The sequence below is a fragment of the Heloderma suspectum genome, chromosome 9 (assembly GCF_057233095.1).
Source record: "Heloderma suspectum isolate Gila_16-S chromosome 9, 16-S_ref, whole genome shotgun sequence".
NCBI lineage: Eukaryota > Metazoa > Chordata > Lepidosauria > Squamata > Helodermatidae > Heloderma > Heloderma suspectum.
The window spans coordinates 5,712,581-5,725,038 of NC_139466.1; positions in this window are offsets into that span (position 1 = coordinate 5,712,581).

Consider the following 12,458-nt stretch of genomic DNA (forward strand, 5'->3'; position numbering starts at 1 on the left):
GTCACCATTCCCTCGTTGGGCGCTTCCCCCGCCTTCTCCTTCCTCTCTCACCTCATCGTCTCTTCCTCCGCCCCCTTCTGCCGCGCGTGCGCAGTAAGAGAGAGAGAGAGAGAGAAGCACACTGTCAGTTACTGCGATGCTGTATGGCGGAGGTAGTTACGCAGCAGCAGCAGCAGCAGCGGTGGGGGCGGTGCTAAGGACGCGCATGCGCACTTCCCTCATCAGGCCGGTCAAGTGGGGAAAATCGGCCCGTTGATAACGGCCGTTTTGACAGGGCCTCAATCGAGCCCGAAGGCCATTTTTGAACGAACCTGAGGCAGAAAATCGAAATGATGGCGCCTCCCCATGTAGTAAAATAACAACACACACACACAAAATAGATATACATGTACATACATACTTATTATAAATATGTTCCATGCATCTGATATAGTCCAGAAATGTTTAAGCCAGAATAAATTTGATAGTCGTTAGGGTGTCACAAGACTCTATGTTGCTTTTATTATAAATATGTGAGTACAGACACTATCAGATATGTAAGTGTATGTAAAAAGAGAGCTTCGGCTATTGGGCAGTATACAAATGTAATAAATAAAATCAATTATTTGTACAATAGTCTCCTTTTCTTGCTTCTCAGGGTAATAATTGACCAAAATCTCCCATGCCTAATGGCGGGTGGGGAGGTTCATACCTCAGCAAACTGCAAATTGCCCCCCTCCCCAGCACAGCTCTCAGCATACCCCTAGGATATGGGGATGAACATTACTACTTCATCCTTTATACATTGGAGATGCCAGCGACTGAACCTGGGGCTTTCTGCACACACAACAGTGCTCTACCCACTAAGCTATGGTCCCTCCCATATTAGGCTGAATCTACACATAGCAGTTTTACTGTTACAATACTGCAATTATAACTATTGTTTGTGTGGCTGCCGCTGCATTTAAATCAGCCCTCCGGGGGGCTTGTCAATGAATGCGTAGGTTTCGGCTGTTATCCTTATGGTTGGCGTCAGGTGTTGGCTTCCTCTGGCACATGCCATGGCTCCAAAGCCCTGATAATGGGCCACCACTGCTCAGAACCTGCTGTGGCTCCTTCTTGCCACCACTGCTGCTTGCGGGCTCACCCACCCACTCACTTGAGGGTAGTGAGGGGCACCCAGCGCCCTCACCGACCAGTGAGGGACAGCATGTGCCATCACTTGCTCACCTGCCCTGTTCTAGAACTGGTGGCAACTGCTTCTCCCCTTCCTTCTCCTCCTCAAGGCCACCCCAAGCCATTTTGCTGCCAGAGACAGACAATTCCCCATTCCACCTACGTAAGCCAACTGGACTGGCAGCTGACTCTTACTATCAACACTGGCAATGGGGCAGTGTCTTCCACTGCACCTAGCTTAGGGGCCCAGGGCAGAATATGTGGCACATGCAGCTCTCTCCTCCCAAACTCGCTACTACTGCCTGAGGCGACTACTTCACTCTACCTAATGGCAGGGTTGGCCCTGCTCATCTGTTCATGGGGTCTATGTGAAAGAGCAATGACACCCCCACCCCGTTAAGGACATCTTGCTCAAGAATCCCCTCAAAGCCAAGAGGGGATTCTTGGCTAAGCTGTCAACACCTGTCAGAAACTGTTACCTGGAGAGCTATCATCATCTTTCCCCCCAGACCTAAACCACCCAAGGACCAGGGAGTAGGCAATTTACATTGTCATCCTCCCAGAGCCTTCATCATCATCACCTTTGCAAAAAGTATTTTTTGTGTGTGTATATTATTTTTTTTTCTTATTGTCAGTTGCCTTGGTGGCCTGTTGTGGGACTGAAAGGTGGGGTATAAATATTTTAAATTAATTAATAAACAAACAATGAGCCTTATAGTTAATGTAAGTGTATAAAGGCAGCCCCTACTGCTGCACGCAGTCCATGGTGCTTGGCATATTGTAATCATATAGTCTAGCTAGAGAGGATTTATGTCTTTATTTTATTGATATCCCATCTTTCTGCCGCCGCCCCCCCAGCTCTCCAGGTGTACTGTTGTCTCAGAAAAATGTTCAGACTGCATTCCTATGACTGCTGTAAGGTCCTTGCTGAGATTCTCCACCGTCCCATTTTTCAAGCTTCTGTAGTCCCAAAACATGGGCCCTGCCATCTCTCAGGACTGCACAGTCCTTATCTTTGTTAACTAAGAAATTATGGGTGTTTAATTAAACCTCCAATGGGATCTATTTCATATTCCTACCAAACATGTTCACCATTTTCTCAAATAGATGTTGCTATTCTGTGAGCTTTATAACGGATATAAAATATTGTACTATTTGCATACAGATGCCTACAAGGAGACATATAACAATTCCCTTGATTATTAACAGGTGAAATTAGTAACAAAGGACCTACCATTTATCTCTGGGAAGCACACAGAGACTGAATTAACACCACAGTTTCTTCAGAGCATTATGTCTCCAGCTTCTAGAATAGAGGAAAAGAAGAGCCAAATGAATAGGTAAGCCATAGAAAAGAGATGAGACTTTGAAGCCTCAGCTCAGGGCTTTTGGTAGCCCTGATTAGCCTAGCTTCTAGGCAACCTTCTTGGGCCATGGGCACATTTGGCATGGGAGGTGTGGCAAAGGACAAGTAACCTGCCCAAAACACTGAGTACAAGACAAAGATGGGTGTCTATGCCCCAGTACACTAAACAACTTCACAGTTCTCACCACTCTCTCATTCTAGATCTCAGTCACTTTTCTCTCTCACTCTGGATCACACGCACAGACACACTGTATTCATAGTACATGCATACAACATGCTACATCTCTCTCTCCCAATGCCGGCTTCAGAAAGCCCTTGGGCGAAGCACCCTCAGTGGGCCCCCTCCCTGAGTGAGTCTCCCTTCTCACCACCATGGTCACCAGCTGCTCTTGCTCGTCCTCCTCTCTCTCATCATTGCTACCACTTGCTTGCTTGACAGAGAGCAAGTCGGCTGTGGCATCTCCTGCTCCTCCTTCTCACCACTGCTGTTGCATGGGCCAGAGTAAGGCTGCTGAACAAGCAGGTTGCAATGGTGAAAAGGCGGAGCAAATCTAGGGTGCTTGGGTTGGTGGGCCTCTGCTAGGGTGGGGGATCCTAGGCAAGTGCCCAACTATGGCTCCCTTTAGACACTGGCCTTGCTTCCTCTGTTTTATCTTGCAGGCAGATAAAAAACACATTCATTCCTTTTCAGGATCCCTCCCAAAACTCCAGTAAACCCTTTCTCTCTCCCTCTCTTTCTCACACACTTACAGCCCCAGTGCATTCAGACATGCAAGCACCCACCCTCCCCAACCCCACAGGTTGCTCGTAGCTGGCTCCCCCCCCCCTAGTCCCCACTGGCTTCTGACTCCTCTGCTGGCTCCCCACTGCCCTTCCAGCACCGCTTCCCCATTGCTCTCCCTAGCCCCCCTAGGGCAGCTTGGCAAGTGTCAAGAAAGGTGTCCCAAGGCACCGTGTCACCCTGCTCCTATCCTAGTCTGGTCTTGGAGATGTATTTATTTATTATTACATTTCTATCCTGCTTTTTCCCCTCTTACAAGGCACCTAAGGCAGCTAACATGATCCACCTCCTCTGCATGTTATCTTCACAACAACCCGGTGAGGTAGGTTAGGCTGAGAGTCAGCGCCTGGCCCAAAGTAACCTAGTAAGCTCCATAGCCAAGTGGAAACTAGAACCTGGATCTCCTGAGTCCCAGTCCAACATTCTAATCCCTATGTCACACTGGCTGTCACAGGACTTCACAAGGGGTTGGCAATATAAATTAATGCTTTTTTCTACAATCATGTTTGCTCATAATTTTTATGAGATGGGAGTGGCATGCAGGTTATCCATCACTGCTTGTTCCTTCTTCAGCATATTATATTTCTTCCCGTGTTTTCCTTATTGGGAATTATTTTATAGAACTTCCCACCTAACACCCTTCAGCTTTTTTATTGCAGAAAAAATATTGCAGAAGTGAACAAAATGAACCTTTCCAAGATTCTCTCCTACCATCTCGATTGCTACTGTAATGCAGCCCAACCTTTCTCCATTGGTATAGCCACTTTGGTGCTTGTCAGGGTGAGAGATAATGGTGTAATTATTGTTCGAAGAACTGTATTCCTAATGTCTGCTCAGCTAATGAGATCTATAGAGCTTCACCCATAATGGACCAGTTCCCTTTGCAGCAGCTTGTTTTGGCTGTTGCAGAGAGAGTCCATGCCCTGCATATTAGGTCATTTGGAGAGAAAGAGCTCATAGCGTATGTGCTTATAATTTAAAACAGGAGATGGAATCTGTGATTTTGATTAGTTTGGTTGTATGTGTGTGTGTGTGTTTTTAATCAAGGTGGATTGCCCACAGATGGAAGATATGGTGCAAATTCTACAAGATACACGGACTAGTGTGAGAACCAGTGCTTTCCTTGTAAATTTTGAAGTGCAGGCACTCATCATAACAATCTCCATAGCCACACCCCAAAGGAAAGTCCAAAAATGCAGGCAGCTGTGTTGATCCATATGTGTGTGTGTGTTTGTATTATGTGTGTGTGTACACACACCCCAAAGAACAGCAGTACACAGTACTATACTCAAATTTATTAGGATCAGCTGATAGTCATAGAATAAACAGCAGGCAAACGGAATTGTAGTGGTTAGCATGTTATACTTTGCATGGAGAAACATCCTTAATCCACCATTAAGTTCACTGCTTGACCTTCAGCAAGTCACTGGCTGAATGTCTGAGTGGGAGAGAAAGACTACTGCGTGTGAAGGGGAGATCTACTTGATTTCCTTCTTTTCCACCCCTCCGTGTTTCTGCCTTTTATTTGTCTACTACTTCCTGTCTTGGGGAGGTGCTGGGTGGAGAAGATTACGGTTTAACCCTGATCTGGTTTCCCTAACACAATTTTAGCACTAACTGTCCTTGATTTCTTCAGACTTCTGTACAACTTGATCTGTCGCTTTGTTGTTATCTTGTAGCCCTCTGACAGAACTCTGAGGAGGGCAAGATCAAAAGACTGAAAATGTACTAGCCATGCTCCCTTGAACATTAAAGGAAGTGAGTTGACACCTGATTAGGGATTAGAGCTAAAAACGCCACTTGATGGACCAATCAGGAGGAAACAGCCCACTTAAATTTAATGTGTTGCTGCCAGCTGATGAATTGCTTCAGTCCGGTGATGGCTCCTCACCTCCATCTTGCATTACAGCCAATTTAATCCACACACCAACCTACAGTAAACCCTAACCAATTAACCTGTAGAGAATTTTAAAGCTATATACTAATAAGTAGCTCAGCACTGTGTACAGAATATGGAGCAGGCCACTTGGTGTGGTGGCTGTGTTAGCTAGGCTTCCTGCCGATGGTAGAGATGGTGAAGTCTATCAGGAAAAAAATAATCATGTGGAGAGTAATTGACCCTCCAAACTGTGTGTGTGTTTGTGTGTGTATATATATATATGCTAACCTCTGCCACCAGGGCTTTTATGGCAGATACGTGCAACAAACAGGACAGCTGGGGAAGGAGAGAGTCAGGTTAGTTACACTAGGATGGAGAGCTGCCCCTCCCCCCAGTAATGCCTTTAGGTTAGGGGTTGGGATCAGCATTCCCTAACCTAATTGCATTATTAGCACTCCTAGTGTTATGATAGGTTTGGAAGGAGCACGCTCCTGGGAGCAGACAAAGTAACTGCAACGGATCCCTAGTTTTTCCAAACATGGCCCCATGCCAAATTCGCATAGGGTGGTTGGATGCAAAAGAGGAACCAGAGTAGGAATATATGGGCAGTTCCCACAATGGAGGGATGTAGAAAACGTGGTCCTGCAGGGATCTGCATTCAGACTGGTGCTTTTCAACTTGTTCATAAATGATCTGGAATTAGGGGTGTGCAGTGAGCTTGCCAAGTTTACAGATGGCACCAAACTGTCCAGGGTATTAAAAACAAAAAGGGATTGTTAAGCGCTCCGAAGAGATCTCTCCAACCTGGATAAATGGTAACAAAATGGCAAATGCAGTTTGATGTAAGTAAATGTAAAGTGATGCACAGTGGGGCAAAAACTTCATATACATACAGCTGATGGAGCTGGCAGCACTGACTGACCAGGAAAGGGTTCCTGGGATATGGTGGATTAATTAAATCAATTTAAATCAATTAAAACGTTGACCCGGTGTGCGGCTGCTGTGAAAAAGGCAGGAAAGTGATCAAAAACAAGTTGCCAATATTATAATGCCTTACACGACTCAACAGTGCGCCCACCCTTGGACCAATGTGTACAGTGCATCACCACACTTCAAAAAGGATATTGAACAACTGGAGAAGCTTCAGAAAAGGCGTATCAAAATTATCAGGGGGCTGGGGCACCTCCCCTTCAAAGCAAGGTTACAATGTTTTGTGCGTGTGTGTTAGTTTAGGAAAAATGTAAGTAAGGGGACATGATAGGTATATAAAATTATGCATGGTTTGTAGGAAGTAGATAAGAGAAATTTTTTTCTTTCTCTCTTATAATATTAGATCCTGGGGTCCATCTAATTAAGCTGAATGGTGTGAGATTCTGGAGAGACCGAAGGATATACTTGTCCACACAGCTCATAGTTAAACTATGGAATTCACTTCCTCCAGATATAGTGATAGCCACCAACATAGATGGATTTAAAAGGGGATTAGACAGACTCCTAGAGAATAATACTATCAAGGGATTGGATATATATTGACCTGGTTTGCATGAATCATGGGTTGTTGTTATGTGCGAACCCGGAACAATGGGTTAACTATGGGCTGTTAACCATGAACCACCCACAAAGAGAACCCATGGTTTGTTGTCGAGTTGTGACCTCTGGGTTGTTTAAACCATGGGTTGTCATTATATGCGAACCCAGAACTGTAGGTTGTTCATGGGTTGTTTTGCCAGGCTACAGAGCTGGCAGGCAAGAGCAGTCAAAAAAACCAGGTGCTCTGCATGCCAGTATTATAATACTGCAAAGGCACCTCAGATACGGGAGGGAGCAGGTGAAGGGGATGAGAACCAAACCACACAGAAATTGACCAAAGAACCAGAGGTTTGCTCAATTGTCTGGCAGCCAAATAATGGGTTAACTCTGGGTACAGCAACAACCTATGGGTTAATTAAACCATGGATTATCATTACATGTGAACCAGGTCCTGGAAAATAATGCTATCAATGGATTGCACCTCTGGTATCAAAGGCAGTAAGCCTCTGAATACCAGTTGCTAAGGAAACACAAGCAGGAAAGGGCTAACGCCTTCATGTCTTGCTCATAGCTTCCCAGAGGTATCTACTTTGCTGCTGTAGAAAACAGGATGCTGAAGTCATAGGCCTTTGGTCTGATCCAGCAGGACTCTTCTTATGTTTCTGGGGCTCCTGCACCTTGAATAATTGTGTAGAAGACTATTCAAAGTGCAGGAGCCCCCATCCTCTTGCATCTGGACATGCTACATCTTGCAAAAAAGACCTCAAGCACTTCAAATAGTAGTATTTGTGTATGTTTAAAATTAAAATAGTAAATTATCTCTCTTATTGTGGCCCTTGATTCAGGTGCATGGTGGCCCTTGCACTCAAGTATTTTTCATGTTGGCAGCTTCCAACATGAAAAAACCTTTGAGCCATGGGGGGGTTACAAGATGAAGATGACAATGGAAGAGCTGCACAATGTCTTTTGATTGATAGTGCTAGGAGTAGGGAGGCCACTTAAGCCTTGCCAAAAGGAATCACCAAAAAAGAGGAGCAAAGAGACAGGCTTGCAGAAACGTTGCATATGTCAATTTATATTTAAATACAATTATATCTAATTTACTACAAAATGAGAAATAATGACTATAATTGAAATAAAAATGCAATACCTCTCACCACCGTGGGGAAGGCTCTGACCAGGTGACCTGTGTGCCTGCACTGCCATCCAAGCGCTAATGGCAGAGGAAGGGTACCTTCAAGGCCCCTGCTGCTCTCTCTTCTAAGGGTCCTTTCCCTTGGAACTGGACTTCAACAGTACAGCATTTCAAACAGAGGACACCTTCAAATAGCAGACTGTCCTCTGTATAGCAGAACACATGGCCACCCTAGGAGCCTTCCATCTGGAAGCACTCTAGATACAAATTGCGTGTAAAGAAAGATAAACTAAGCCCACACAGATGGCAGCAATCCTAAACATGCTTCCCTGAAAATAATTCCTACCGAAATCCATTTTCTTCTAGTTAAATGTATTTAGGATTGTGTGTGGTACACAGCCTGCAGGGCACACATGGCCTTAGATCCTTGTTCTGTTAGCTGGGCTGCTTTTATGTGCGCTGAATTTACTTTAAAATATTCCACCCCCTTTGGTTTTTCCATCAGCCTTGCTGATATTAAGGAGCTCTGATCACAGGTGTGCTTGGCATGGCATGTTCGAGAGATGTGGCTGGAGAGTGACGCCTCTGGAAAGAAGAGCAGAGCCAAGGCTCTAAGCGCACAATGGTATCGTTGAATGTGGCACCAGACTTGATTTGTATTTTTTGTTTCTTCCTTATGATTTCTGATTATTGAGGCATTATTATGGAATACTAATTTTTTTTTTTACAACAGCATGTATCAAATGTAAATATGGAAGCAAAGTCGGTCTTGTTAAAAGCTGAGGAATTTCCATTACCTAAACATGCCATTTCAGATTTTAGTAGTGAGAGAGGTAAGACGTTGTCCTGTTTTGCAACTAATGACAATCCATGGTTTGTTGTTAGGTTAAAACTCTGGGTTGTTTCTCTGTGATCACCCCAGAGTTCTGGGTTCACGTTACACGAACAATGTTTTTTTGGAATCCAGATGCAAAGCAACAACAGCGAATGGGCCGTAGGCAATGCGCTCTCTCATTCCTAGGCAGTCCCGACAATTCATGGATTAAACAACCCATAAATTGTTATGTGCTAACCATGTCAGTGTGTGACTGTGTGTGGGGTATGTTCGGGTGGGGAATAAGATGGACAGCCCACTCCTGAATATATAATGTTGGATCAGGATCTATCTTCAAGAAGGGTTCCATTCACGAAAGATCCCACCATCCAATTTTTGGGGGTCCCTCCCCCCCCACAGCACAGCTTACACCATTCAGTAGGATCTCTTAACTCTCTGTGTTGAATTTTCAGGGGGTGGGGAAGCCCACTTCCACCTGATCCAACCCAAATCTGGATCCAACCAATATGTTCCAGATTAAATTGCAACAAAGCAGCGTATTTTAAAGGAATGAATTGATGTTATTGCTGTATTTCCTAATAACAACAGCAATGTTATGAATACAGGGCAAAGAGTCACCCTTTTTATTTTAAGCAAAAGGACTTGTGCCTTTGGCATGTAGAGCGAGTACGCAGACACACTGTAATGGTATTTTTATTACAATAGTCACTTAGTGCTGAGGAACTTTGAGCTAGCCAAAGGTGTCAGTGCTGCCGAGCACATGGGCTCTGAAATACTGCCGTTCGTAAATGGAAGCCCTGCCAGCAACACATATACAGATAAACGTAGAACAGTTTTAGGTCCTAGCCTTGCCGTTGGTAGATGTTTTGGGAGTACATGCTGGGTCCTTAAAACTAAGTGGCCGAGATAAGTGAATTGGTAGGATCAAGGAAGGAGCTTCTTTCTGATAACTCCCAAAAGAAGCTGTGGGAAGTGCAGTTCCTTGGACTTGAATGAGTATCACATGTGTGGGACCAAACTAGATGTAATGTGGGTGATATGTGTGAATATCGCCATGAGTGTGTTTTTTAGTGAAAAGTAGCCAGAGGAAGCTGTGGCTTTGGATGGAGGGATGGGATGGGAAAGAAAGGAAGGTAGGTGGAAGTAAAGATGATTCCCAAATAGCTGGAGATCAGAATCGAGTGGGTTATCAAGCAGGAGTAGTAGTGTTTGACACCAAGGGATCAGGACAGGTTTGGGGGTGGCTTTTCTCAGTACCGAGAACCACCTTATTCTAGGCTGCTGAGACAAAGAGCTGGTGCAGAGTAGTGATTACGAGTCTGGGCTACAGATCAAGAAAATCCTGAGTTCAAATGTTGCCTCTGCTACAAGCTCACTAGGTGGCCTGTGGCAAGCCTCTCCTTCAGCCACTGTCTGCAAGACGGGGATATAGGGCTTCTTCACACGGAGCTTTTATCCTGCTATTGAGATTGCTCACTCATGGAAGTTTGCAGACCCTTTAGATGATGTTGTCAACCTCCAGGGCATCGCCCACACTAAATGACCTTTATTCCATGTTTAAATAGATTGGGGATAATGACCTATCAAATTACCCCACTTGTGGTCCGCTTGAGTTCCCTCTGTGAAAAAGGAAAAGCCGCAAGAAGAGGAGCTGGACCAATGAAACATACGGAAGACTCAGATAAGGGGGAGAAAGCGGGACAGGAAGTATGTGTAGAGGGAGTTGGTTGTGATCCTGCATTTAAAATGGAAGTAGAAAGCCCCGTCCTAAATGTGGGATTTTAGGCTGGTGTAGAGATGCTCATAGTCACACTGACCTACCTTTCAGGCCTGTTGCAAGTATGATAACCAGATAAATTATGTGAAGAGCTTTGAATTCCTCCAAAGTGCAAAGTATTATTACTGACAGGCGTGTTCTGCCTGTCTCTACAGTGTGGTGCCTGGGAAGCCCCAAAGCACAGGGTCCAGGCACATTGGATCCTGGCAACCAGCGCAGGCCCCGTAACAATATTTATTTATTTATTTATTTAATTTCTATACCGCCCAATAGCCGAAGCTGTCTGGGCGGTTCACAAAAATTCAGTTAGCTGCGCCCAGCAGTGATCTCTATGCAGGTGCAGCCTGTCTTTATATGGTAAAAAAACCGGGTCAACCCTGCATCCTTTTATAACTACTTGATTCTAATCAGAGCCAGTGTTGTGTAATGGAGAGAACAGGACTCCGCAACTGCACTGCTGGACAAGTTGGCACTGGCAACAGTACCTTTTGAGCTGGCAAGTGCCTGCCCCATTGCACAGTGAAAGACGGGGTAGGGCTTGACTTGACCTAATACTGGCTGGATGCACTTTGAAGCAGTGAGAACTCCAAAGCACAGTGGGACCGCAGGGACAAATCCCTGCCCTTCTCCTGTGCCTGGAACTCCATATAAAGGTGGGGGCGCAGCCTTTCAGTCATGCTGAGCTTCAGAAACAAAATGCCCTCCCTGTAACTCAGGCAAGACCCTTCTCCCCCATCCATCAGGAGAGGGGCAGGGTGGGTGGCATCCACACATTTTGACAGGCTTCAAAGGCCAGCCAAAATGTGTGGACCCTATGGAGAGAGCAGCATGCACAGAGGTGAGAAAATAACGTACAAATTGCTACTCACCTATGAAGCTCATTGGGTGCTCTTAGGCAACTACGGTGGCCTTTCAGCCTAATCTACCTCACAGACTGGGTTTGGAAAACATGATAACCCACACTAAGTAGTTGAGTGTGGGTTTTTGTTGAACCGGGGGTTATTGTGTTGTCTGAACCCAGCACGTTTTCTGGGAGGTGGCTTGTTACCCACCCTGAACAACTTAACAACCACCCATGGGTGCGCAAGGTGGCTTTTTCGAGAAAAATAAGCCACCCTGTATGGTTGACAAGCCTCCTTGTGGAAAATGAGTGTTATTGTGCTGTGCAAACCCAGTTATAGGGTCCTTGTGAAGCTAAAACACCACTTTTGTGTTCCATAGAGGAAGGGTGGGATAAAAATGTAACTAATAATTTGCATGAGTGATGGTATGGTTACAGCTGCAAGGGCCATGGTTACTTTGGACTGGTTAATGCCAAATATGACGTAATTTGTATGGCACATGAGGGAGAGGCAGACCCTAAATGTGTGAGAGATACAAAGTTGCCCACCGCCAAAGGCTTTAGTACACATTAGCCCCTTTCCTGAAAACACCGGCTACTTTTGGATACATAGCCCTGGCTGGCCAACAATGTGCTGCCCTGGGGACCACTGCAAATGGTGGTCAAAACACTTTACTGCCAAGCTGAAGAGTGACAGTGTGGCGTAGTGGTGAGTATGCTGAGCTTAGACCAGGAAGAGTTAGATTCAAATCCTTGGAGAGCCACAAACCACGGCATATCTTTTCTCTTGTACACCACGTTGGGAGGGTTCCATCTTTAAAGGCAGCTTAAAAATACATTTAAATTAAAAAATAAATAAAGCTGACTGGGCAACTATGGGCCAGTCACTCTCTCAGTCCTATCCTACCTTGCAGGGTTGTTGTGGAGGGACACCCTGTTGGCACTCTTTGGAGGAAAGGCAGGATAAAGCCCAGAGCAATAAACCTGCTGTGGTCACATCTGGATTTTGCTTCTCTGCTGGTGTGTTTGTGTGAGAGAGAGAAGGTAGGCCTGCCTTTCCAAGTGCGTTGGACTACAACTCCCATAATCCCTCAGCCAGCACCTACGCTGGAGGAGACAGATGGCCTCTTAGTTCCTGCCCCCCCTCCCCAAGATATAA